The 25,988-nt window shown below is 38.5% G+C and overlaps 1 protein-coding gene across 5 annotated transcripts in view; it reads right to left on the bottom strand.

The window, feature by feature from the left end:
• The window catches only part of MPP7 (MAGUK p55 scaffold protein 7), a 242,308-nt gene that overhangs the window by 201,557 nt on the left and 14,763 nt on the right, over positions 1-25,988 (bottom strand). Inside the window, exons 2-3 of one of the 5 annotated variants that reach the window (XM_070254734.1) lie at positions 4,512-4,682; positions 1,635-1,788 (exon numbers count right to left, since the gene is read on the bottom strand). The exons of 1 other annotated variant lie outside the window; for it this stretch is intronic. The gene's annotated coding sequence lies outside the window, so the exon portion shown is untranslated. Of the gene's footprint in view, positions 1-1,634; positions 1,789-4,511; positions 4,683-25,372; positions 25,417-25,988 lie in introns of all 5 variants that reach the window. 3 more of the 5 variants (XM_070254737.1, XM_070254736.1, XM_070254735.1) reach the window with 3 other exon arrangements.

The following is a 25,988-nucleotide window of genomic DNA, read 5'->3' as shown; positions in this document are numbered from 1 at the left end:
TGGAATAAAATAAAAGGTAAATGTTGGAATGAAAGCAGGAGATAAGAGTAGAAAAAAATGATCTGGAATGCCAGCCTAAGGCATTTACATGGGGTCGAGGGGCAGGAAGGAAAGACACCTTTAAAGATTAATTTACTGGTACCCTCGTATTGTTTTTTTTTGCTGAGGAAGATTAGCTCTGAGCTAACATCTGTGCCAATCTTCCTCCACTTTTTTGTACATGGGTTGCCACCACAGCATGGCTGATGAGTGGTGTATGTCTGCTCCTGGGATGCAAACCTGCGAACCCCGGGCTGCCATGGCAGAGCACACGAACTTAACCACTACACCACGGGGCCAGTCCCCAAATTATGTTTTTTTAATGAAATGTAATGAGTAGAGTAAGTGTAGTAGGAGGAAAAGAATGGGCTCTAGAATTATCCAGACCTATGTTTCAATGGTATCTTAGCACAGCCGCATCATTGCTTGAAAACATACAAGCATAAGCACCTACCTGCTAACTGATTTACAAGACTCTCTCATCTGATCTTCACAATAACCCCCTGAATTTAAAAGTTTGACAACTTGCCCAAGTCCACAAAGAGGTAGGGGAGGATCCAAATTTGAGTCTAACACCAAAGATAATCCTTTGACCATACCCCAACTGTAATGTTAATCTCGGTGTCCTCCCACGACTCTCTCAGCTTCAGGACCTCATTATACCCTCTTTAGAGTTCTGCTGTGAAGCAGCAGAAAAAGGTAATAAGTGGATAGCTCTTAGCTCTCAGAAGGTCCTCAACCAATGTTGCTTTCCTTCTCTACTTCATTTTGTAATCACTTTTTAAAAAACTTGGTCTTTCTACTATATGATACGGCCTCTTCCACATCCCTGAGACTCCGTATGTATACCTCTAAGAGCACTGATGACTCTGTAATATAATTTTTGGCTTGTCTGCTTCTCACTAGACAGTGAGCCAGGCTTCTGTCCATCATTAGCTTTGTATCCTAGTTTCCAGTGGGTCTGACATGTAGTAAGTGCTCAGTAAATCATTCTTGTTTTAATTAATTGTGGTCAACATGCAGCTCATGTGTTCTATCTGCTTAGATTGCCCTTACAAAAAGCAACCTAAGCAGATATGTTATCACAATGTGCTATCTGCTGTACCATATGCATTAGTTCAGAAGCCAGCAAACTACAGCAAGTCGGCTGCCACCTGTTTCTATATAAAGTTTTATTGGTACATAGCCACATTCATTTACGTATCATCTGCAGTCACGTTTTTGTTAAAATGGGAGTAGAGTAGTTGCAACAGAGACCACACAGTCTGAGAGAATTACTCTATTTACTATCTGGCATTTTATATAAAAACTCTGCTGCCCTCTGCATTGGTTAGAAACATTCAGTGAGTTAACAAATATTATAATATTTACTATGAGCCAGTCACTGCCTTTGGGTGCTGGGTATATTGTAAACAAAACAGACACAGTCTTTGCTTTCAGAACTGCTGGTTTAACAAGCAAAAAAAGACAAAACACACAAGTAGTCAAATAAATAAATAACCAATAAGTAAACTACTAAATGTGATAAACACTGTAAAGGACAAGTCAATAATACTATGAGAGAAGGAAGAATACGGGAGGGAGACATATCTTACATTGGGTAAAAGGGGAAAGTTCTCTAAGATGAAATGGTTCAACAGACTTGAATCACGGGCAGGGGTGAGAGATGAGCACATTCCTGCAGAGGGTCCACCATGAGCTTAGGTTCTGAGGAGGAAAAGACCCCAAGATGTTCAAAGGAAGGTGAGGCTGTAACATAAGAGAGAAATTCTGATAAAACGAGGAGGGAAATGTAGGCAGGAGTCAGATCATACTGCATCTTATGAGCCAATTTCAAGTCTGCCTTTTAATGTTTAAATGTCCAAAAAACATTTATATTATATAAATAGTAGGGAAAAACTTAGGGGCTAATATTTCTGACATTACAAAATATCACAAAACTGCTCTTCCTTATTAACAACAACAATAGCAAATCTACCTCTAATTACCTCCAGCTTTTGCTCAAGAGTAAGGCTTTTCTTTTCCTACAACTACCAGGATTTCCATAAATATTTGCTCACCGTTAATATTTGCCCCATAGTTATGATTTATAAAGCATTCAGCCTCTCAAACAAATCAACTGTTGCAAAGGTAATAATTTTTGCTAGATCTAGACTGATATGTCTTTATTATAAGAGCAGTGCAAAAAGTGTCCCCTAATAATAAATCACATAATAGCTGATCTGCATAATAAAGCACAAAAGTAATGCTTCCATTCAAGTAATATTTGAATATGGAAGGATAATATGACCTAAGGAACTGGTGTATTCAGATGAGATTGAGTTTTGTTACAAAGAAACTATGGAAGTTTATGATTTACTCTCTTATAAACCAGAATCAAGGCAAGATTTTCTCAAGAATAAAAAATTAATAATAGTATCACTAACAACTCTTCTCACCACCTCATTGATAAAAACTCACTCAATCTCCATGACAATCCTACAAACAGGTAATATATTTTACAGAAAAAAATAGGCACAGATGCTGGGGCCAGCCCAGTGACATAGTGGTTAAGTTTGCATGCTCCGCTCTGTCAGCCCAGAATTGGCCAGTTCAGATCCCAGGCATGGACCTACGTACCACTTATCAAGCCACGCTGTGGTGGCATCCCACATACAAAATAGAGGAAGACTGGCACAGATGTTAGCTTGGTGACAATCTTCCTCAAGAAAAAAGAGCAAGATTGGCAACAGATGTTAGCTCAGCAACAATCTTCCCCACCAAAAAACAAAAAAAAAGAAGAATAGGCACAGATGAGTTAAGTAGTTTTCCCACAGTAACTCAGCCAAGGGTTGTAACCACTGGCCACAGAATTTCAATAATGACGTCACACAATCATCTGCATTCTGGGGTGCTTTCCTGAAAGGTGGAATTTCAGTTAGTTTCGTGGGTACATTCTTGGAAGCATGTTATTATTCCTGTGAATCTAATTTGTCTGACACAAGAAAACAAAAAAGGTTAAGAATACTTGTACTATAGGAAGAAAAGATAAAATGACTAAGAAAACCTAAGACACTCTGATCTTTATTTCCACTGTACCTAATAAAATAGCAACAATAGCAGCAGCAACCACTTACTGAACATCGTTTTTTTACATGCGAGGGCAGTCACTCTACCTTAGCAACCTCATCTGATAGTCACAACAAGCTATTATTAGTCCCAATTCACATATATAGAAAATGAGATTTTGAGACGTTCAGCATCTTTATTCTAAAGCTCCTGTTCTGCTTATACCACACACTGTCTACGACTCAGGAGAGTTTCCTCTCTACTGCTGAGTCCATAGAATCACTGGTTATATAAATACTTCATCTGTATAACATCTTGTTCATTTCTCTCCTTCAGGAGCTTTGACAGAGGGGAGAGAACTTTTCCTGCTGTTGTAATTCCAATACTCCACCACCAAGAATGGAAAAGGCTCCTCCCTCACCAAGTAAACTCCATAGGAGTAGGTATCAATACACAGGGCTTGTTGAATGCCCACTGACATTGTTCAATGCTTCTTCAATGTCATATCCTCAATGCCCAGAACAGGGCCTGACAAAAGTAAATGCTCAATAAACTGTGGTCGACTTTAACTGAATTTCCTAAGACTCTAGCTTATGTGATTCCACCTAAGGTAGCCACATGTCCCTCTCCTCTTTAGATATTACCATAAAACCACAATTATTTAGCAAAGAAGTCAATCCATCATCATTCTTAAATTACCACAATAAAAAAAATTAATTATCCAAATAAATTGGTCTTCAAAGTTTGAATATTCTAAACATAAAAATAAGCGGTGCTTCAAATTACATAAAATCAGATGATTTTACTTCAAATTCTCATTGATTTAGAGCACACAATATTGGGGTATTCAAAAAGGATGGGATACTGAAATAGAAAGAGACCTGAGTCGGAGGCAGGGAATATGGACTTTATCCTCCTTCCAGTGTTTCTCTTTCGTTTTTTTTTTTTTTGAGGAAGATTAGCCTTGAGATAACTACTGCCAGTCCTCCTCTTTTTGCTGAGGAAGACTGGCCCTGAGCTAACATCCATGCCTATCTTCCTCTACTTTATACATGGGACGCCTACCACAGCATGGCATTTGCCAAGCGGCGTCATGTCTGCACCTGGGATCCGAACCAGCGAATCTCAGGCCACCGAAGCAGAACGTGAGAACTTAACCACTGTGCCACCGGCTGGCCCCTCCAGTGTTTCTCTTAGTAACAGAGATGTGACTGCAGCCAGTCCCACACTCCTTACAGCCTCAGGTTTTCCCCTCTGCAAAGCTAAACAGATGAATCCAATGATCTCCAAGATGCATTACCACCTCTCCGTTCAACAACTCTAGGTTGGGAGATGTCACTAGGCTCTGAGACGGCCAGTTAGGAGTAACAAGCTACAGATATAAACAGATACTTAAGCAGTTATTGAGGGATGTGAAGACTTACATGTACATGAGGATGAAGTAAGGGAAATCTCAGCTGAGGGAATCACCAACTACACCTTCATTTATCAAAACGTCGGTGGTTCTCCAATGCCAAATTGATCTATGTGACTATAATCACAACACACAGGTACCCAGCAGTTCAGAGGTTTCAAATGATGTTTAAAACCCATTCCTTTAATAAGAAAGAAACAAAGAAACAATAAGGATAGCAACCTACATCTTCCTTCTAGAGTTGGAGGAGGGGCCTGTGCCTACTTCAGAACTCTGATAATAGAGCCCTGCTTAATGTGAAAATTCTCCAACTGTTTTGCTTAAATGTGCAGTACGAAATGAAAGTAAAGTATTTACTGGAAAAGAAGTACAAAAATATCAAATGAAAGGAGTGACATCAGCATCATGGCACAGGGGCCACTTCCCTTAGACTCTCCCCCCCTAAGATACAATGAAAAGGACACTCATAAACCAACAGAGGACATTCACACAACACAACAGACCTCTGAGAGACAGTCACAGCCATATGTTTGACGGTGGAAGTGCTGGACCTCCTGGAGGCAGTGGAAGGAGGTAAGGGGACCTCCTCTCCCTTCCCCAACAGCAGTGACCTAGGGCACAGGACCACGCATGGCTCTGAGAGGAGAGGGCAAAGGAGACTGCCCTCTATGGGAATGCCTTTGCTCTCAGAGTTGCCTCCCAGCCCATGAGAAAGCTCCACACCAAGGAGGCTAAGCAATCATGGGGGCGTCTTCACCAAGCCAAGCACCCCGTCATGGTGCCTGAGCATACGTTCGTAAAGCAGCAGCCAGGAGCGTGCAAACACAGGCCGTCAGCACAGCTTCCAAAAGACAGGCACAGTTGCCACAGACTGCAGCGGGTGCAGAATACACAGCTCCTGCCCCACCCTCCAGGGGCAGCAGATGGAATCTGTGACCAGATACTACCACTATGCGAAGGCACAAATCCACCCCATCAAATAGTATGAAGAGGTATATTAACAATCCAGACCAGAAGGAAAATGCCAAGCCTCCCAAAATCAATCCTGAAGGCACACAAATTTACAACTAAATGACAGAGAATTCAAAACAGCTATCATAAAAAAAATTCAACAAGTTACAAGGAAACTCAAAAGGACAGTTCAATGAAATCAGGAATAAAATTAATGAACTGAGAAAATTCTTCACAAAAGAGATTGAAACCATAAAAAGAAAAATCAGAAATGTTGGAGATGAAAAACACAATGAATGAGATAAAGAAACATCTAGTCCTTAAATAAAAGAGCTGATATTATGGAGAATAGAATTAGCAAATTAGAGGACAGGAATTTAGAATGCTTCAGATGGAGGAGGAGAGAGAACTAAGACTTCAAAAGAAATGAAGACATTCTCAGAGAAATATCCAACTCAATTAGGAAATGCAACACAACGACTATAGGTACCCCAGAGGGAGAAGGGAGAGAGAAAGGAACACAGAGCTTGTTCAAAGAAATAATAACAGAGAACTTCCCAAACTTAGGGAAGGAGCTAGAAATACAAGTAAAAGAACCTATTAGAATGTCTAATTACATCAATGTAAAAAGACCTTTTCTAAGGCATATATCAGTAAAACTGGCAAAAGTCAATGACAAAGAAAAAATATTAAGGGCAGCAAGGCAGAAGAAAATAACTTATAAAGGAACCCCTATCAGGCTTTCAGCAGATTTCTCAGCAGAAACCTTAACGGCCAGGAGAGAGTGGAACGATATGTTCAAAACTCTGAAACACAAAAACTTTCAGCCAAGAATACTCTAACCAGCAAAAATATCCTTCAGATATGATGGAGAAATAAAAATTTTCCCAGATAAACAAAAGCTGAAGGAGTTCATCGCCACAAGACCACCCCCATACAAGAAATGATCAAGAAGGCACTCATATCTGGAAAAAAAAATAAAAGAAGGGGTTTACAAAGCCTTGAGCAAGGAGATAAATAGGCAGACAAAAGTCAGAAAATTGCAGCTATCAAAACAGGTTAGGTAACACTTAATTATAACATTAAAGACAAAGGGAAGGAAAACATCAAAAATAACTATAATCACTTCATTTTAACCACAAACACAACACAAAGCAAAATAAGCTGTGACAACAACTTAGACGGGGATGAGAAAAGGGATGGAACCTGCTTAGACTAAGGAAATAAGAGGCTATCAGAAAATGGACTATCTCATCTACAAGATCTTTTATACAAACGTCACCATAACAACTAAACAAAAAATCAGAACAGACACACAAACAATAAATAAAGAGAAAGCTGAGAAAACCATCAAAAAGAACCACCAAACTGAACTGGCACTCTGAAATACAAGGGATGAGAAACAAGGGAAATACAGAACAGACAAGAAACAAGTGATCAAATTGTAGTATTAAGCCCTCATATATCAATAATCACTCTAAATGTAAATGGATTGAATTCTCTAATGAAAAGACACAGTGACTGCAAGGATTAAAAAACAATCCAACAATATACAGTCTCCCGGAAACACATCTCAGCTCTAAAGACAATCACAGGCTCAGAGTAAAGAAACGGAATATGATACACCAAGCTAATGGCAAACAAAAGAAAACAGGTGTTGCCATACTTATATCAGACAAAGTAGACGTGAAGATAAAAAAAAGGCAATGAGAGAGAAAGAGCAGCAGTATACAATGATAAAAGGGACACTCCACCAAGAGGACATAACACTTAAAAATATATGAAGCTAACACAGGAGCACAAAAGTACATAAAGCAACTATTAAGAGACCTAAAAGGAGCAAAACAATAATAGTAGGGGACCTCAAGACCCCACTTACATCAATGAATAGATCATCCAGACAGAAAGTCAACAAGGAAATACTGGAATTAAATGAAAAACTAGACCAGATGGACTTAATAGATATATATAGAAAACTCCACCCAAAATCAGCAGAAGACACATTCTTCTCAAGTGCACATGGAAGATTCTCAAAGATAGACCACATGTTGGGAAACATGGCAAGCCTCAATAAATTTAAGAACACTGAAATAATATAAAGCACCTTTTCCAACCATAATGCTATGAAACTAGAAATCAAGCACAAGAAAAAAGCTGGGAATGTGACAAATATGTAGAGACTAAGTAATATGCTACTGAACAACCAATGGATCATTGAAGAAATTAGAGATATCAAAAAATATCTGGAGTCAAATGAATATGAAAATACACCATATCAACTCATATGGGACGCAGGAAAAGCAGTCCTAAGAGGGCAATTCATAGCAATACAGGTCCACCTTAACAAACAAGAAAAATCTCAAATAAGCAAGCTTAAACTACACCTAACAGGATTAGAAAAAGAATAATGAACAACAAAGCCCAAAGTCAGCAGAGGATAGACATAATAAAAAATTGAGCAGAAATAAATGAAATTGAAATTTTAAAAAATGGTAGAAAGGATCAATGAAACAAAGAGCTGCTTCTTTGAGAAGATAAATAAAATTGACAAACCCTTAGTAAGACTCACTAAAAAAAAGAGAGAAGGCTCAAATAAACAATATTAGAAATGAAAGAGGAGAAATTACAATGGCTACCACAGAAATACAAAGGATTTTAAGAGAATATTATGAAAAATCATATGCCAACAAATGCACAAACTTGTTTTATCCAGAAGAAATGGATAAGTTCTTAGACTCACACAATCTCCCAAAACTGAACCAAGAAGAAATATAGAATCAGAATAGACAATCATAAATAAAGACACTGAAACAGTAATCAAGAATCTCCAAAAAATAAAAGTCGAGGACCAGATGGCTTCTCTGGAGAATTCTACCAAACATTCAAAGAAGTCTTAATGCCTATCTTTCTCAAAATATTCCAAAAACTGGAAGAAGACAGAACAATTCCTAACTCATTCTATGAGGCCAAGATCACCCTGATCCCAAAGCCAGACAAAGACAACACAAAGAAGGAAAATTACAGGCCAGTATTGCTGATGAACACAGTTGCAAAACTCTTCAACGAAGTATTGGCAAACTGAACACAGCAATACATTAAAAGGATCGTACACCATGACCAAGTGGGATTTATTCCAGGGATGCAGGGACGGTTCAACATCAATCAATGTGATAGACCATATTAACAAAATGAGGAATTAAAAACCACATGATCATCTCAATAGACACAGAGAAAGCATTTGACAAGATCGAAAAGGAATTTATGATACAAACTCTCAATAAAATGGGTACAGAAGGAAAGTACCTCAACATAATAAGGGCCATATATGACAAACCCACAGCCAACTTCATATTCAATGGGGAAAAACTGAAAGCCATCCTTCTAAGAACAGGAACAAGACAAGGATGCCCACTCTCACCACTCTTATTCAACATAGTATGGAAAGTTTGGCCAGAGCAATTAGACAAGAAAAAGAAATAAAGGCTATCCAAATAGACAATGAAGTGAAAATTCTTGCTGTTCGCAGACAACACGATCTTATATATAGAAAACCCTAAAGAATCCATTGGAAAACTATTAGAAATAATTAACAACTACAGCAAAGTTGCAGGGTACAAAATCAACTTACAAAAATCAGTTGCATTTCTACACCCTAATAACGAACTAACAGAAAGAGAACTCAAGAATACAAGCCCATTTATAAACGCAATGAAAAGAATAAAACATCTAGGAATAAATTTAACCAAGGAGGTGAAAGACCTATATACTGAAAACTATAATACATTAGTGAAAGAAATCGATGATGACACTAAGAAATGGAAAGATATTCCATGCACATGGATTGGAAGAATAAATATAGTTGAATTGTTCATAATACCTAAAGCAATCTACAGATTCAGTGCAATCCAAATCAGAATCCCAGTGACATTCTTGACAGAAACAGAACAAAGAATCCTAAAATTCATATGGGGCAACAAAAGACCCAAATAGCTAAAGCAATCTTGAGAAAAAAGAACAAAGCTGGGGCCAGCCCAGTGGCGCAGTGGTTAAGTGTGCACGTTCCACTTCTGAGGCCCGGGGTTCACTGGTTCGAATCCCGGGTGCAGACATGGCACCGCTTGGCAAGCCATGCTGTGGCAGGCGTCCCACGTATAAAGTAGAGGAAGATGGGCACAGATGTTAGCTCAGGGCTAATCTTCCTCAAAAAAAAAAAAAAAAAAAAAAGAACAAAGCTGGAGGCCTCACAATCTCTGGCTTCAAAATATACTACAAAGCTATCATAATCCAAACAGCATGGTACTGGCACAAAAATAGACACACAGATCAACAGAACAGAACTGAATGCCCAGAAATAAAACCACACACATATGGACAGCTAATCTTTAACAAACAAGCCAAGAACATACAATGGAGAAAGGAAAGTCTCTTCAGCAAATGGTGTTCAGCAAACTGGACAGTCACATAGAAAAGAACGAAAGTAGATCATTATCTTTTGTCACACACAAAAATTAACTCAAAATGGATTAACACTTGAAGGTAAGACGTGAAAACATAAAACTCCTAGGAGAAAATACAGGCAGTACACTCTTTGACATCGCTCTTAGAAGGATCTTTTCAAACACCATGTCTACTCTGGCAAGGGAAATGAAAAAATAAACAAATGGGACTTCGTCAGATTAAAAGTCTTCTGCAGGGCAAAGGAAACCAGGAACAAAATGAGAAGGGAATCTACCAACTGGGAGGAAATATTTGCAAATCATATATCCACCAAAAGGTTAATCTCCATAATATATAAAGAACTCACACAACAACAAAAACCAAACAACCCAATCAAAAAATGGGCAGAGGATATGAACAGACATTTTTCCAAAGAAGATATACCGATGGCCAATAGGCACATGAAAAGATGTTCAACATCACTAATCATCAGGGAAATGCAAATCACCTTACACCTGTTATAATGGCTATTATTATCAAGATAAAAAACGACAAATGTTGGACAGGATGTGGAGAAAAGAGACCCCACTATACACTGCTGGTGGGAATACAAACTGGTGCGGCCACTACAGACAACACTATAGAGATTTCCCAAAAATTTAAAATAGGAATACCATACGACCCAGCTATTCCACTACTGGGTATTTACCCAAAGAAATTGAAATCAACAATTCAAAGAGACTCATGCACCCCTATGTTCACTGCAGCATTATTCACAATAGCCAAGAAGTGGAACCAACCCAACTGTCCACTGACTGATGAATGGATAAAGAATATGTCATGCATATACATATATATGTATAAATATATGCGGTGGAATACTACTCAGCCATAAAAAAGACAAAATCGTCCCATGTGCAACAACATGGATGCACCCTGAGGGTATTATGATAAGCCAAGAAGCCAGACAGAGAAAGACAAACACCATATGATTTCACTCAAATGTGGAAGATAAACTAACACATGGATAGAGAGAACAGATTAGTGGTTACCAGAGAGGAGGGAATTTGGGAAGTGGGCATAAGAAGTAAAGGGACACATAAAAGTGGTGACTGACAAATAATAATGGACAAGTGAAATTTCACAAGGTTATAAACTATTATGACCTCAGTAAAAGAAAAGCAAATGATCACAAGTTAAAACTATCTTTGACGACCCTCTTGAATTGGAGTTTATCAGATACCGCAAACGGTACTGCTTGGGCTGCTGTTTTCCAGATCTGTCTTGAAGACCCCACTGCTCTGAAATGAGCACATGTTATTTTTCCTCGAGTGACACTAAATGACGCCAAGTCGCTCTTTGTGGGACTGGCCTTAACCATCTGCTTTTTGGACATTTTAGTACAATAGCGAGCTAAATAGCTGGTGGGATCACAGTAATTAAATGCAGAACTCTTTTACCCTGTCATGAACTACAACATGTGGGTTTTCATGTTTTAAATATTTATAGTAATCAAAATATTTCACAAAATGGATCACAGACCTAAATGTAAAATGCAAAACTATAAAACTCGAGAAAATCTAGATGATCCTGGGCATGGAAATGACTTCTGAGATACAACAGCAAAGGCATGATCCAGGAAAGAAATAATTGATAAGTGAGACTTCATTAAAATTGGAAACTTCTGCTCTACAAAAAACATCAACAGAAGGAGAAGACAAGTCACAGACTGGGAGAAAATATTTGCAAAAGACACATCTGATAAAGGACTGTTAACCAAAATATACAAAAAACCTCTTAAAACTCAATAAGAAAACAAACAATCCGATTAAAAAGTGGGTCAAAGATCTCAACACACACCTCACCAAAGAAGAAATACAGATGGCAAACAAGTATATGGAAAACTGCTCCACAGCATATGTCATCAGGGAAATGCAAATTAAATAACAATAGGATATAACCACCCACTCATTAGAACGGCCAAAAGCCAGGACACTGACACCACCCAATGCTGACAAGGCTGTGAAGAAACAGGAACTTTCATTCATTGCTGGTGAGAGTGTAAAACAGTACAGCCACTTTGGATGACAGGTTAGCAGTCTCTTACAAAACTAAACATACTCTTATCATAAAATCCAGCAGTCTTGCTCCTTGGTATTTACCCAAAGGAGCTGAAAACTTATATCCCCACAAAAACCTGCACACGGATGTTTATAGCGGCCTTATTCATAGCTGCCAAAACCTGGAAGTAATCAAGATGTCCTTCAGCTGCTGAATGGATTAATGAACTGTGGTACAGCCAGACAATGGAATATTACTTGGCTCTAAAAAGAAATAAGCTATCAAGCCACGAAAAGACATGGAGGAATTTTAAATTACCAAGTGGAAAAAAAACAACCTGAAAAAATTATACACTATGTGATTCCAACTACATGATATTCTGGAAAAGGCAAAACTATGGAGACAGTAAAAAGATCAGTGGTTGCCAGAGGATGGGAGGTAGGGATGAACAGGTGAAGCAGAGAGGATTTTTAAGGTAGTGAAAATACTCTGTATGATATCATAATGATGGGTACACGTCAGTATATATTTGTCTAAACCCAAAGAATATACAACACCAAGAGGGAACCTTAATGTAAACTGTGGCCTTTAGGGGATAATGATGTGTCAATGTAGGTTCATCAACTATAACAAACGTACCACTCCGGTAGGGGATGCTGATAATGGAGGAGGCTTTGCACGTGTAGGAGCAGGGGGTATATGGGAAATCTCTGTACCTTCCCCTCAATTTTGCTGTGAACCTAAAACTGCTCTAAAAAAAGTCTTAATAAAAAAAATTTATTGAGATAAATTAAAATTTATTAATTTATCGCTCCGTGGCCAAGTGGTTAAGTTCACACGCTCCGCTGCGGTGGCCCAGGGTTCAGATCCTGGGCGCGGACACGGCACCGCTCGTCAGGCCACATTGAGGCGGTGTCCCACATTCCACAACTAGAAGCACCTGCAACTAAGAATACAACTGTCTACGGGGGGGTTTGGGAAGATAAAGCAGAAAAAAAAAAAAAAAGATTGGCAACAGTCGTTAGCCCAGGTGCCAATCTTTAAAAAAAAATTTTTTTTTAATTCATGTGAGTAATCCAGAAAGACACAAAAGAGCTCACCAATATGGTTTCTAAGCAAAATGAATTTAAGAAAAATTTGCAATGTTCCCTTCCTTCTTTGCAAATGTGCAGCCTATCTTTTTGGAAGGAGCAAGGAAACCTACAGAACATTTCACTTAAGGACAGACAACCATCACAGACTCTGAAACTCATTTGCTTTATTTGAGAAGGAAAAATATTAGGTGATTGGGCCAGAGAATCTGTAACAGCTCTAGAGGATTTTCTGAGTGTTGCTCATGACAATATCTGCTAATGTCACACCAACTAGCAATTCAGTAAAATCTCTTGGTATGGCAATAAAATGTGATACAAGAATGCTGTTCTCTTGCTAATCTGGCTTGATCCAGAAGCATATTTTAAAATATCTAGGATAGTGTATGATCTACACATCCTCTGAGCACTACCCCCTAAATACTGCTTCTTTCAAACAAGACTTGGGTAAATATCAAATGGCAGGGAGCACCTGTTTGTCCTCCCTGGGATACGTCTGGCCAGCACCTTTCTGAAGTTGCTAGACGTATACAAATCCACCTGCCTCGACAGGAAATCTAAGGCAGGGCTAAGATTCTTCCGTAAAGCTGAGGAGAATAACAATGCAGACTTGAATAAAAAGCCAGCTCACCTCAGCTCTGAGGAAGGTGAAGGAGGCAAGGTCAAGATTTTCCTCTGTAAATCAGGCAGAATAAAGGGTGATCAAGATCCCAACGTTATGGCTGACAGAGCTTGACCTTGAGCATCTAAGTCGGAAAAATACCTGAGACAGGAATAACCAACCATCTTCAGCCAAACTAAAATGCACCTCTAGATTCATGACTTAGATCAATGCCTCTTCCTGTTACACAAACCAAGAAAAATTATTGGTAAAATATACTCCAAAATGTGCTATTTACACAGGTGTGTCCAATTTGTGAAAATTCATCGAGCTATACACAAATATGGGCACTCTTCTGTATATTTTACTTTTAAAAGTTTTATTTACAGGGCAAGCCCAGTGGCATAGTGGTTAAGTTCACACGCTCTGACAGGTGTGGATCCCAGGCACAGACCTAGCACTGCTTGTCAAGCTATGCTGTGGCGGCATTCCACACAAAGGAGAGGAAGATAGGCACAGATGTTAGTTCAGAGACAATATTCCCCAAGGAAAAAGAGGAACATTGGCAACAGATGTTAGCTCAGGGCCAATCTTCCTCAGACACAAAAAAAGTTTTTTTTATATCTATACATATATTACAATATGTGTGTATATATATTTATACACATGTGTATATAAAATAATAAACAGATAATGAAAGGTATTAATAGATCCTGAAATAATGAAAAAAGGTGACATATCTATGGAATTCTTATTTACAACCATATTAAGGCTGGAAACATCTTCTAGAAAATATATTCATTCCACTAGCAACTGCTGATGAATAATCACTAGATATAGCTAAATGATTCCAACTAGATTTCATCTTTTTTTTTTTTTTTTTGAGGAAGATTAGCCCTGAACTAACTACTGCCACTCCTCCTCTTTTTGCTGAGGAAGACTGGCCCTGAGCTAACATCTGTGCCCATCTTCCTCTACTTTATATGTGGGACACCTACCACAGCATGACATGCCAAGCGGTGCCATGTCCGCACCTGGGATCCAAACCTCAAATCCCGGGCTGCCGAGAAGCAGAACATGTACACTTAACCACTGCGCCACTGGGCCAGCCCCCTAGATATCATATTTTTATTAACTGAATTTTCATAAAGATTTGCTTGGATTTTAATTTTATATACACTCTTTTAAGACTACATAAAGAAATTTTTTTTAAAAAAAGGAAGAAAATGGAAAGGGAAAGGACATATGGTGGCTGATGCATGCAGATGTCGGAGTAGCATCATGTTTTTAATTTAATACACTACTTATTAAATCTTCCTCATCTATTTCCTGTGAAAAATAATGATTTTACTATCGACCAAGTGAAACAACTCAAAATGTCATTTTATACCATAAACAAAATTACCGGGTATTAAGAGTTCAAAAGAAATCTGGAGTAGTCTAAAAGAGACTGCCAGGTCGATGTGCTCTAAATTAACCAGGAAGTCTTTTCTCTATCATCTGTTAGAATTACAAAAGAATCTTATCTAGAAAAAGATCACAGCCGAAGGAAGATTAAAAGCATTCAGAGAATGTATTTTGTCAAGATTTCTTAGGTGACCTCTTTATTGGTACAGTTACAAGGTAACTGGAAACACACATAAGCAATTACCAGTATAGCCTCTCATATGGAAGAGTAAGCTCAATGAAGTATGAAATATGCTACCCACTCTCACATTCCAGGTCACCCACCAACATCTACCTTTATGCTTAAGGGTTAAGCATTTAGAGACTATGAAAGCAAAGATTTTATAAGTCTTCAGTCTACTTTAAGATAAATGGCACCAAGAGAACTATCACACAATGCAAACACAGTGAAAGAAGTTTCTCTCCATCAGAACACAATTATCCTTTGCATTAACAATTTAAAGCTCTGCATTTGTTAGATCTTAGATTTTTATTCTTATGACTACATTTATAGTCCCTAAGGCTCCCTAAACTCTGCCTCATGTTCTTCAATAGTCAAAAGTATTTCACAAAACATTAACACTTCTTAACAAATAATACAGTTTCTAAGGGACTTTAACACCTCACTTACATCAATGGATAGACCATTCAGACAGAAAATCAATGCGTCACTGGCCTTAAATGACACATGAGACCAGACAGACTTAACAGATATATACAGAACATTCCATCGAAAAACAGCAGAATACACATTCTTTTGGAATGCACATGGAACATTCTCCAGGGTAGATGACATGTTAGGCCACAAAACAAACCTCAATAAATTTAAAAAGACTGAAATCATATCAAGTATCTTTTCAAACCACAGTAGTATGAAACTAGAAATCAACTACAAGAAGAAAACTGAAAAAAAAACCAAACACACGGAGGATAAACAACATGATATTAAACAACCAATGGGTCAATGAGGAAATCAAAAAATACCTTGAGACAAATGACAACAGAAACACAATGGTCCAAAATCTATGGGATGCACCAAAAGTAGTTCTAAGAGGGAAGTTCATAGCAATACAAGGTTACCTCAAGAAACAAGAAAAATCTTTTTTTCTTTTTAAAGATTGGCACCTGAGCTAGCATCTGTTGCCAATCTTTTTTTTTTTTTCCTCTTCTCCCCAAAGCCCCCCAGTACATAGTTGTACATTCTAGTTGTAGGTCCTTCTAGTTCTGCTATATGAGACACTGCCTCAACATGGCTTGATGAGCCACACTGGGATCCAAATGGGTGAAACCCTGGGCCGCCAAAGCAGAGCACTGGAAATTAACCACTCAGGCACAGGGCCAGCCCCAGAAAAATCTTAAATAAACAATGTAACTTCACAGCTACAGGAACTAGAAAAGAAGGACAAAGTCCAAAGTTAGTAGAAGGAAGGAAATAATAAAGATCAAGTAGGAAATAAAATAACAGACAAAAAGAAAAGAGAAAAGACCAAGGAAACTAAAAGATGGTTCTTTGAAAAGATAAACAAAATTGATAAATCATGAGCCAGACTCATCAAGAAAAAAAGACAGAGGGCTCAAATAAATAAAATTAGAAATGAAACAGAAGTTACAACCAACACCACAGAAATACAATGGATAAGAGATTACTACAATTATACATCAACAAATTGGACAACCTACAAAAAAAGAATTCCTAGAATCATACAATCTTCCAAGACTGAATCAGCAAGAAAAAGAAAACCTGAACAGCCTGATTACTAGTAATGAAATTGAATCAGTAATCAAAAAACTCCCAACAAACAAACGTCCAAGATCAGATGGCTTCACAGATGAATTCTACCCAACATTTAAACAAGAGTTAATATCTATCCTTCTCAAACTATTCCAAAAAACTGAAGAGGAAGCATTACCCTGATATCAAACCCAGACAAAGACATCACAAAAAAAGAAAATTACAGGCCAATATCCTTGATGAAGAGAAACGCAAAAATCCTCAACAAAATATTAGCAAACCAAATTCAACAACACATCAAAAGGATCATACAACATGATCAAGTGGGATTTATTCCAGAGATGCAAGGATGGTTCAATATCCTCAACTCAACCAATGTGATACATCACATTAATAAAACAAGGAATAAAAATCATATGATCATCTCAATAGACGCAGAAAAAGTGTTTGACAAAATTCGACACATTTATGATAAAAGCCCTCAATAAAATGGGTGTGGATGGCACATACCTCAACATAATAAAGGCCATATATAACAAACCCATAGCTAACATCATACTCAGTGGTGAAAATCTGAAAGCTTTTCCTTTAAGATCAGGAACCAGACAAAGAACGCCCACTCTGGCCATTCTAATTCAACATAGTGTAGGAAGATCTAGCTACAGTAATCAGACAAAAAGAATAAATGAAGACATCCAAATTGGGAAGGAAGAAGTAAAACTGTCACTATTTACAGATGGCATGATATTGTATATCAAAAGCCCTAAAGACTCTACCAAAAACCTATTAAAACTAATAAATGAATTCAGTAAAGTTTCAGGATACAAAATAAAGATACAGAAATCAGTTGCATTTCTATACACTAAACAACAAACTATTGAAAGAGACATTAAGAAAACAATCCCACTTACACTAACATCAAAAAATAAAATACCTAGGAATAAATTTAACAAAGGAGGTGAAAGACCTGTACAGTGAAAACTCCGGGGCACTGATGAAAGAAATTAAAGACAATACAAATAAATAAAAAGATATATACTATGTTCATGGATATGAAGAATTAATAGTCAGAATGTCCATACTACCCAAAGCAATTTACAGATTCAATGCAATCCCTATTAAAATATCAATGGCATTTTTCACAGAACTAGAACAAATAATCATAAAATTTGTATGGAATCATGAAAGACCCGGAATAGTCAAAGCAATCTTGAGATAGAAGAACAAAGCTGGAGGTATCGTGCTCCCTGATTTCAAACTATATTACAAACTATAGTAATTAAAACACCTTGGTATTGGCAGAAAAACAGACACAGAGATCAATGGAACAGAACAAAGAGCTCAGAAATAAATCCCACGCCTGTATAGTCAATTAATCTAGGACAAGAAAAGCAAGAATATCCAACGAGGAAAAGACAGTCTCTTCAATAAATGGGTTGGGAAAATTGGACAGCTACATACAAAAGAATGACACTGGACCACTTTCGTATACCATACACAAAAATAAACTCAGAATGGATTAAAGACTTAAATGTAAGACTTGAAACCATAAAACTCCTGGAAGAAAACATAGGTAGTAAATTCTTTGATGTTAGTCTCAGCAATATCTTTTTGGCTATGTCTCCTCAACCAAAGGCAACAAAACCAAAAATAAACAAATGAGACTACATCAAACTAAAAAGCTTTTGCACAGCAAAGGAAACCATCAACAAAACAAAAAAGAATCCTACAGAATGGGAGAATACATTTGCAAATGATATATCTAATACAGGGTTAATATCCAAAATATATATAAAGAATTCACATATCTCAATAGCAAAAAAACACAAATAATCCAATTAAAAAGTGGGCAGAAGACCTGAATAGGCATTTTTCCAAAGAAGACATAAAGATGGCCATCAGGCCGCGAAAAAGTGCTCAACACCACTAATCACCAGGGAAATGCAAATCAAAAGCATGAGACATCACCCCACACCTGTCAGAATGGCTTCATGATTTCACTTATATATGGAATCTAAAACAAAACAAATGAACAAACAAAACAAAACAGACACAGACTCAGATACAGAGAACAAGTGGTGGTTGCCAGAGGGAAGGGGGTTGGGGGGGGAAGGGCAAAACAGGTGAAGGCTTCCAGTCATAAAATAAATAAGTCACGGGGATGTGAGGTACATACAGGGAATACAGTCAATAACACTGTAATAACTTTGTATGTCGACAGACGGTTACTAGTCCTATCAGAGTGACCATTTTGTAATGTGAATAAATGTCAAATTGCTATGTTGTACACTCTCTGAAACTAACATTATATGTCAACTATACTTCAATAAATAAAAACACAGTTTCATAAAATTTGCCAATTTTCTAATGGCTTTCTACTAAACTAGAAGACTCTTTGGCTCCCAGAACCAACACCATCAATACAACAGATTTATAGAACCACAGCTGTCCATCCAACGTTCATGCAGTGACTATATGACACAGACAGAAGTGTAACACTGCTCACACCATGGACCATGTAGGAAGCTGCCTGGACAACCTCCTCCCTACTTCCTACCTAAAGGTAAAGAAACCTAACTGCCTGGGAAAATAAGCCACCTCCATCACCATCCCCTCCTAGTTTTCCATATTCCTTCAAATTCTACATCATAAATAAAGAGCAACCACAAGCTAACCTCATTTTTGGGCTTTTTAAACCATTATTTCATTCTGCTTTCGTTCAATTTTCACTTAGTTTATCCTTAGACGTTAAGGTCGCAAGAAGGAAAGTGGATAATATCACTCCCCAGATCCATCGGATGACCAAGAGCCATCTTCACCTAACGCGCAGGTACCTCAAACTCAACATGTTTAAAAATGAACATATCTTTCTGCTACCTCCCCCAAACCTGCTCTTCTGCCAGCATACCCTCTCTCAGTGACTGTCATGACCATCCACCCCGATGTTCAAGTCAGCAATCTTAGGGTCACTGTTGAGTCTGCCCTCCCCCTTACCTCTTACCTCCAACCAATCACCAAGGCCTATCGTCTTCCTAATATTTCTTGAATCAGTGCACTTCCCAGTATCTGCATTGCCACCAACACGCTAGTCCACGCCACTATTCTCTCAACTGAACAACTTCCCAACCAATCTTATCACAGATGTGCTTCTGTCTGCCTCCTACTCGTTGGTTATACAGCAATTTTAAAGAGCAATGCACACACGCACATTTTTTTTTTAAACTTCTAAGGTCATTTTCTAGCTAAAAACTTGCTCTTAGAATCTAATCTACAAATCTATAATATGGCTTAAAAGGCCTTTCAGTCTCAGAACTCCAGTCTTACTACGTTATATTCTCAACCACGCCATGCTCATTCTCAACTCCAGTTCTCCACATACGCTATGCCCTCTGCCCACAATCCCCTCCCACTCTGCAGCCTGTCAGCCTATGTTCAAGTTCTGTTTAAATACCACTTCCTCAGGATAACCCTTTGACTAGGTTAGCTCTCCCTACCCTCTATACAACCCTGCACCTCCCACATCCTACTTAGCACACTTCATTCTAAGCACTGGTTTAAGGGCAGTTTTCCCTTCGAAACAAGCAGAAACCTTGTCTGTCTTATACACCAACTATAGTCTTGGAGTACCTAGCACACAGTAAGTCCACAATAAATATCAGTACTCATCCATTTGTTAAGTAGTCCTCACCAAAAAGACTATCAGGTAATTTTTACCCAAAGCACGAACATTATCAAGTAGCAAGCTTTATTAAGACATTAATAAACACTTAGCAATAGTTAGGCTACAAAAGTAGTTCAGAATAGGGGCCCAGACCAGAAGGGACTTATAACTGAGAAATGGAAATAGCTTCCACATTCAAGGTACTAAACTAACAAGATGGAAAAGATAAACAAAATAATATATTGCTGTATATTAGTGCTGCCAAAAACAAAAACAGAAAAGAGTTGAATTATTTTGAATTGGATTTGAGTTGGATTATTTTGATTATTTAAGTTGGATTATTACAGGATGGGTAGCACATACACAGAAAGGAAGACACTACAAATGGAAACAATGGAAGTACCCAGTCTTGTGGCCGTGGCTGTTTACAGGGACACACATCTACATGCACGCACGGGTTTAATTTTGAAGAGAAGGGATAGAAGGCCAAAGAGACTGATCTGACTACACAACAGCTTTATATTTTTAAAAGGTTAAATTTGAATTGAATACTTAGAGAGTAGCACAATATGAAGAACAACGCAATCTGGGTAAAGGGATTAAGGTTTGAATGATTAGGAATAACAGCCCTAACCTTTGACTGGCCAGCTGCAATACTTTTAGCATATTCTCTGATTTAAAGCCTACTACAGCCCTATAACCTAAACGCTATTATTACTGCCTCAGTTCACACAGCAGGAAACCCAGTCTTGGAAACACTTACAACTAATTCAAGGTCATGTAGTTGGTAAATGGTAGAACTGGGGTTTGAATACAGCAACTTCAGAGCCCTTAAAAGTCCACAGGGAAGAAGTCGTCTTTGAAAATAAGGGAATGCAAGTAATGTTTTAAACCCGGGAACAAGTAATGTTTTAAACCTGGGAACAGGGTACAGGGTAAACTGAAGGCTGCATATTGCAAAGCAGCAGCTGTAGTAAACTAGGTCAGAGGTAAGCGTATTCCAACCAGAATGACAGCAATGAGATTAGAATACAAGAGATTAGCGCAGTTGAGAACATTAAGGAAAAGCAGCCGGTCTAAAAGTGAAAAATCAAACAGATGTTGGAATTCAAAGATGACTCCACAGTTCCTAATCTTAGATATGAAAAGGAGAGTAGTATCATAAACAGGAACTGGGTGAATTAAAAAGGGGACCGGTTTTTCCACTTTAGATCTCTGCATGAGGTCAAGATGAATCATCCGAGTGAAAATGTCCAACAGTGAGAGCAATGAGACCAACGCCTGGTTAGAACAGGGTTGGGTGAATATTGTAAATAATTTTATATTTATGTATATTTCTTAAACCAAAGGGAAAATTGTTTTAATAAAGAAAACAACTGCTACCAAAAAAAAAACTTTTAATAACATAATACTTCCCTACCCAATAATAAATTCCCAAAGTGGCCCTAGAAACAGCTCTTCTGCATATTTACATTCCAGCGCAAAACCCCCTGCCACCTACTCACATCCCTTGCAAACTATTCCACACCCATTGCAACATCCTTGCAGCATCCTTCCGGAACACAAATACTGCGACTGTCTGCTAAAATGCATATGGGAATTTCAGCCAAAAATTAGGCTTTCAACTTATTAACATATCAATTTTTAAAATCCTAACCAACTTAAGGCATACAAACAAATATGGATTTTTATTAAATGTCAAAGAACCAATGATGGATTTACATTAGCAACTAGATACATAAAGAAGACATCTACAGACAATACAAAAAATTAGAATTGAAAATGTCATCTGGTCTCTACACCCACATGGCTAGATATTATCAAAACAGATTTTTTTTTAAAGCAAGTAACAGAATGAAACATGCAGTACATCATTTAGGTTAATGATCACTTAACACCATACATGCCCTTAAAAATACAGAAACATCCATATATAAAAGCACATTTAGAAAAAGATGGAAGGCTACACACGAATTCAAATTAGTAATTGCTTGTGGGGAAGAAAGGGAGATAGAACTGGGAAGGGGAACAAAATAAACTCCAGTGTTATCTACAATGTTTAATTTCTTCCATTTGAGGGGCTGGGGCCGGCCCAGTGGCACAGCAGTTAAGTTTGCATGTTCAGCTTCAATGGCCCGGTTCGCTGGTTCGGATCCTGGGTGAGGACGTGGCACCGCTTGGCACACCATGCTGTGGTGAGCGTTCCACACATAAAGTAGAGGAAGATGGGCATGGATGTTAGCTCAGGGCCAGTCTTCCTCAGTGAAAAGAGGAGGATTGGCAGCAGTTAGCTCATGGCTAATCTTCATCAAAATAAATAAATAAATAAAATAAAAAATTTGAGGGGCTGTCCCATGACCGAGTGGTTAAGCTCACAGGCTCTGCTTTGGCAGCTCAGGGTTTCATCAGTTCGGATGCTGGGCACGGACACGGTACCGCTCATCAGGCCATGCTCGGGCAGCGTCCCACATGCCACAACCAGAGGGACTCACAACTAGGATATACAACTATGTACTGGAGGCTTTGGGGAGAAGGAAAAAAAAGAAAACAAAAGAAAGAAGATTGGCAGCAGATGTTAGCTCAGGTGCCAATCTTAAAAAAATAAATAAATAAATAAAAAATTTGAAACAAATGCACCAAAATGTTAACATCTGTTAATTCGGGGTGAAAGTTATATAGCGCTTATTGTGTTCTCTTTGTCATTTAATCTCTCTAAAATTTTTCCCAAATTATTAAAAAGAGAAAAAGAAAAGAATCCAAGCCTCTCACCTAATGAAAACATCGCTCAGAACATACCTGACATATCTTGGCTGAAGAACTCCAGGGTGAACAGGGTGAAGCTCACTTCTTCACCAAGCAGCCAACTTCTATTTTGGACTCCTCACATATTTCTTGAAATAGAACGGCCTAATTAGCAGATCTAAACTCTGGTTTGATCTCTCAAAATTAATCTATAGAGTGGGCCTGAACTCTGGGCAAGTTCTCAGTGGCTGCAACAGGAAGTGGCACTAGCCTCTGGGGCTCCTAAGGAAGCTAGAAGGAAGATTCAGGAAGGAAGAAACTAATAAAGACAACTCTGAATAAATCCAACATCTTCCCTCCAAGCGCCAATCATTAACCCCATTCCCTTTCCAAGCTCGTCCTCAAAAGCCAGCCACCTGTAGTGACATTCCACAGCACAGTGACTCCATTTTCCCCAAGAGGTGAACCTCTGACTTAGTCTTTGGGGCTAGTCGCTTGCTCATTATAGAAATGCACAGCATGCTCTTCAAGAAATCCACACATTCGCTCAATAATTATTTATACCAGATGGGCACAAGGACATAAGGGCAAAGTCCCTACCCTCAAAGACATCTCTATCAATTCTTCCTCCTCGCAACTTCTTAGTCTTAAAATGTCCCCACCACTAAACTCAAGAAAATTCAAGTCTCAACTGTGGCTTAACGATCCCTTAGAATTACTATTATTGCCGTGAGCCATGGTAAGAACATGTGAAGTTAGATCAGGTCAAAAGCTTAAGGAGGGCTGTGCTTCCCCACTGCACCCAAACCCCAACAGCAGGACTGACACGGGCTACTCCCAGGACAGTGGGGATCAAAGAGGACAAGCGGGACACTTGCTCATGCACCTGGTATTCCACTTTTTTTTAACCAACAAGAGATTTAGTTTATAAACTGCCAAGGCCCCTGAAACTAAGACGACAAAAATATATAAAAAGGAGACATTACTGTGCACCTGCTCGACACCTGTCAGTTTTAGGAACACTGAGATACAAAGAAGTAACACAGTGATGCTGAGTTCACATCTCAGGGAACAAACTCCCTTTTAACAGGGCTTAGGCAGAAAGGAGACTGGTGTGATTTCTAGTACTCTTGACTCTAAATTAATAGCAATGGAGTAATGAAATTCCTTAGAATCCAGACCTCTAAAGGCAGGTGAGGGCCCAGCCAAGAGAAGGGCATGACCACCAGGGCTCTAATCCTCGCAGACCAGGGAAAGCAGCCATCAGATGGAGGTCACACAACAGCGTCAAAACTGTCCCATGAGAGAAATGGGCATGTGCCCATGAAGCAATCCAGGATGTCAATTCAGACAAGAGAAAAAAAAGCATGTCTTGGAACACATTCCTATGTCTGACTAGAGTAGAGGGTATGTAAAAAAAGAGTAATGGAAAATAACCACATATGGGGCTAAATACGATAGGCTTTGAAAGTCAAATAGAGTAATTTAGACCCAGTGTGGTAGTGTCAAAGAATCGATGGCCACTTCTAAAAAGGAAGGTCACTTCTGCACTGACACAGGGAGTAACGTGGACTCATGAATGTCAGCTAAGAGCAGATTACTGCACTCTAGACAGGGGCAGTGAATATGCAATCTAAGTGGCAGCAGCAGTAACACAGAAAGAGAAATGACGCATGAGACTGTGAAGAGGACGAAATGACAGCATCTGGTCACTCTCTGGATAGCGGAGATGGGGAAAAAAAACAGCTTTTTAGGGCACTTAACAATATTGTTAATTAGTAACAAACAGGAACTCCCATTTATTGACCCCTGATTTGTGCTACACACTATACTAAGTGCTTTACTGGGTTATCTGACTCTCCCTACCATCATAAGAGGCAGGTCCTATTATTAGCCTATGTCACGTAAGAAAACTGAGGGTCAGAGAAATTAAATAATTTGCCTTAGTTCATGAAACCAGCAATGAGCAGAGCTGGATTTTGAATCCTAAACTGCTTAGATTATTATTTAGCCTTAAAAAGAAAGAAAACTGGCCATTAGCGAAAACATGGATGAACCTGGAGGACAATACGCAAAGTGAAAAAAGCCAAAGAAGGATAAACACTACACGATACTGCTTACACGACGAATCGAAAATAGGCAAACTCACAGAGGCAGAGAGTAGAATGGTGGTCGCCAGGGGCTGAGAGGGATCTGGGGAGGACAAAGGGGACAAAGTTTTGGTTATAACAGATGAAGAGGTCCTGAAGAGCTAATGCACAGCATAGTGCCTATAGTTAACAACGCTGTATTGTACACTTAAAAATTTCTAAGAGGACAGATCTTACGTTAAGCATTCTTATCACAAAATAAATAAATAAATAATAATAACTACAGAGGGCCGGGGGAAACTTTTGGAGGTGATGAATAGGTTTATGGCATAGGCTGTGGTGACGGTTTCACAGGTGTCTCTCATCTCCACACTCACAAAGTTGTATACATTAAACACATCCAGCTTTTTGGATGTCAATCATACCCTGAAAAAGTGGTTTTAAAGAAAAAATTATCTCATTTTACGGTGCACATTCTTAACCATTAAGGTAGATTAAGGTTTTCAGTAACCAGGGCAATGAACATCGATTAAACAAAGAAGGGAGTTGGGGAAACAGAGTTCCAGGACACTGTAAGACTGATGGCACAGTCACTGCATAGAAGAACATCAACTCCTCCTTCTCACAAGGAGGCTTTCGGTCTTGAGGAAGCTAAGTTTAGTTGAAAAACTAGGA

The sequence above is a fragment of the Equus caballus genome, chromosome 29, assembly GCF_041296265.1.
Source record: "Equus caballus isolate H_3958 breed thoroughbred chromosome 29, TB-T2T, whole genome shotgun sequence".
Lineage (NCBI taxonomy): Eukaryota > Metazoa > Chordata > Mammalia > Perissodactyla > Equidae > Equus > Equus caballus.
The sequence above is the reverse complement of the archived record's forward strand: the minus strand, read 5'-3'. Positions and strand labels throughout refer to the sequence as shown.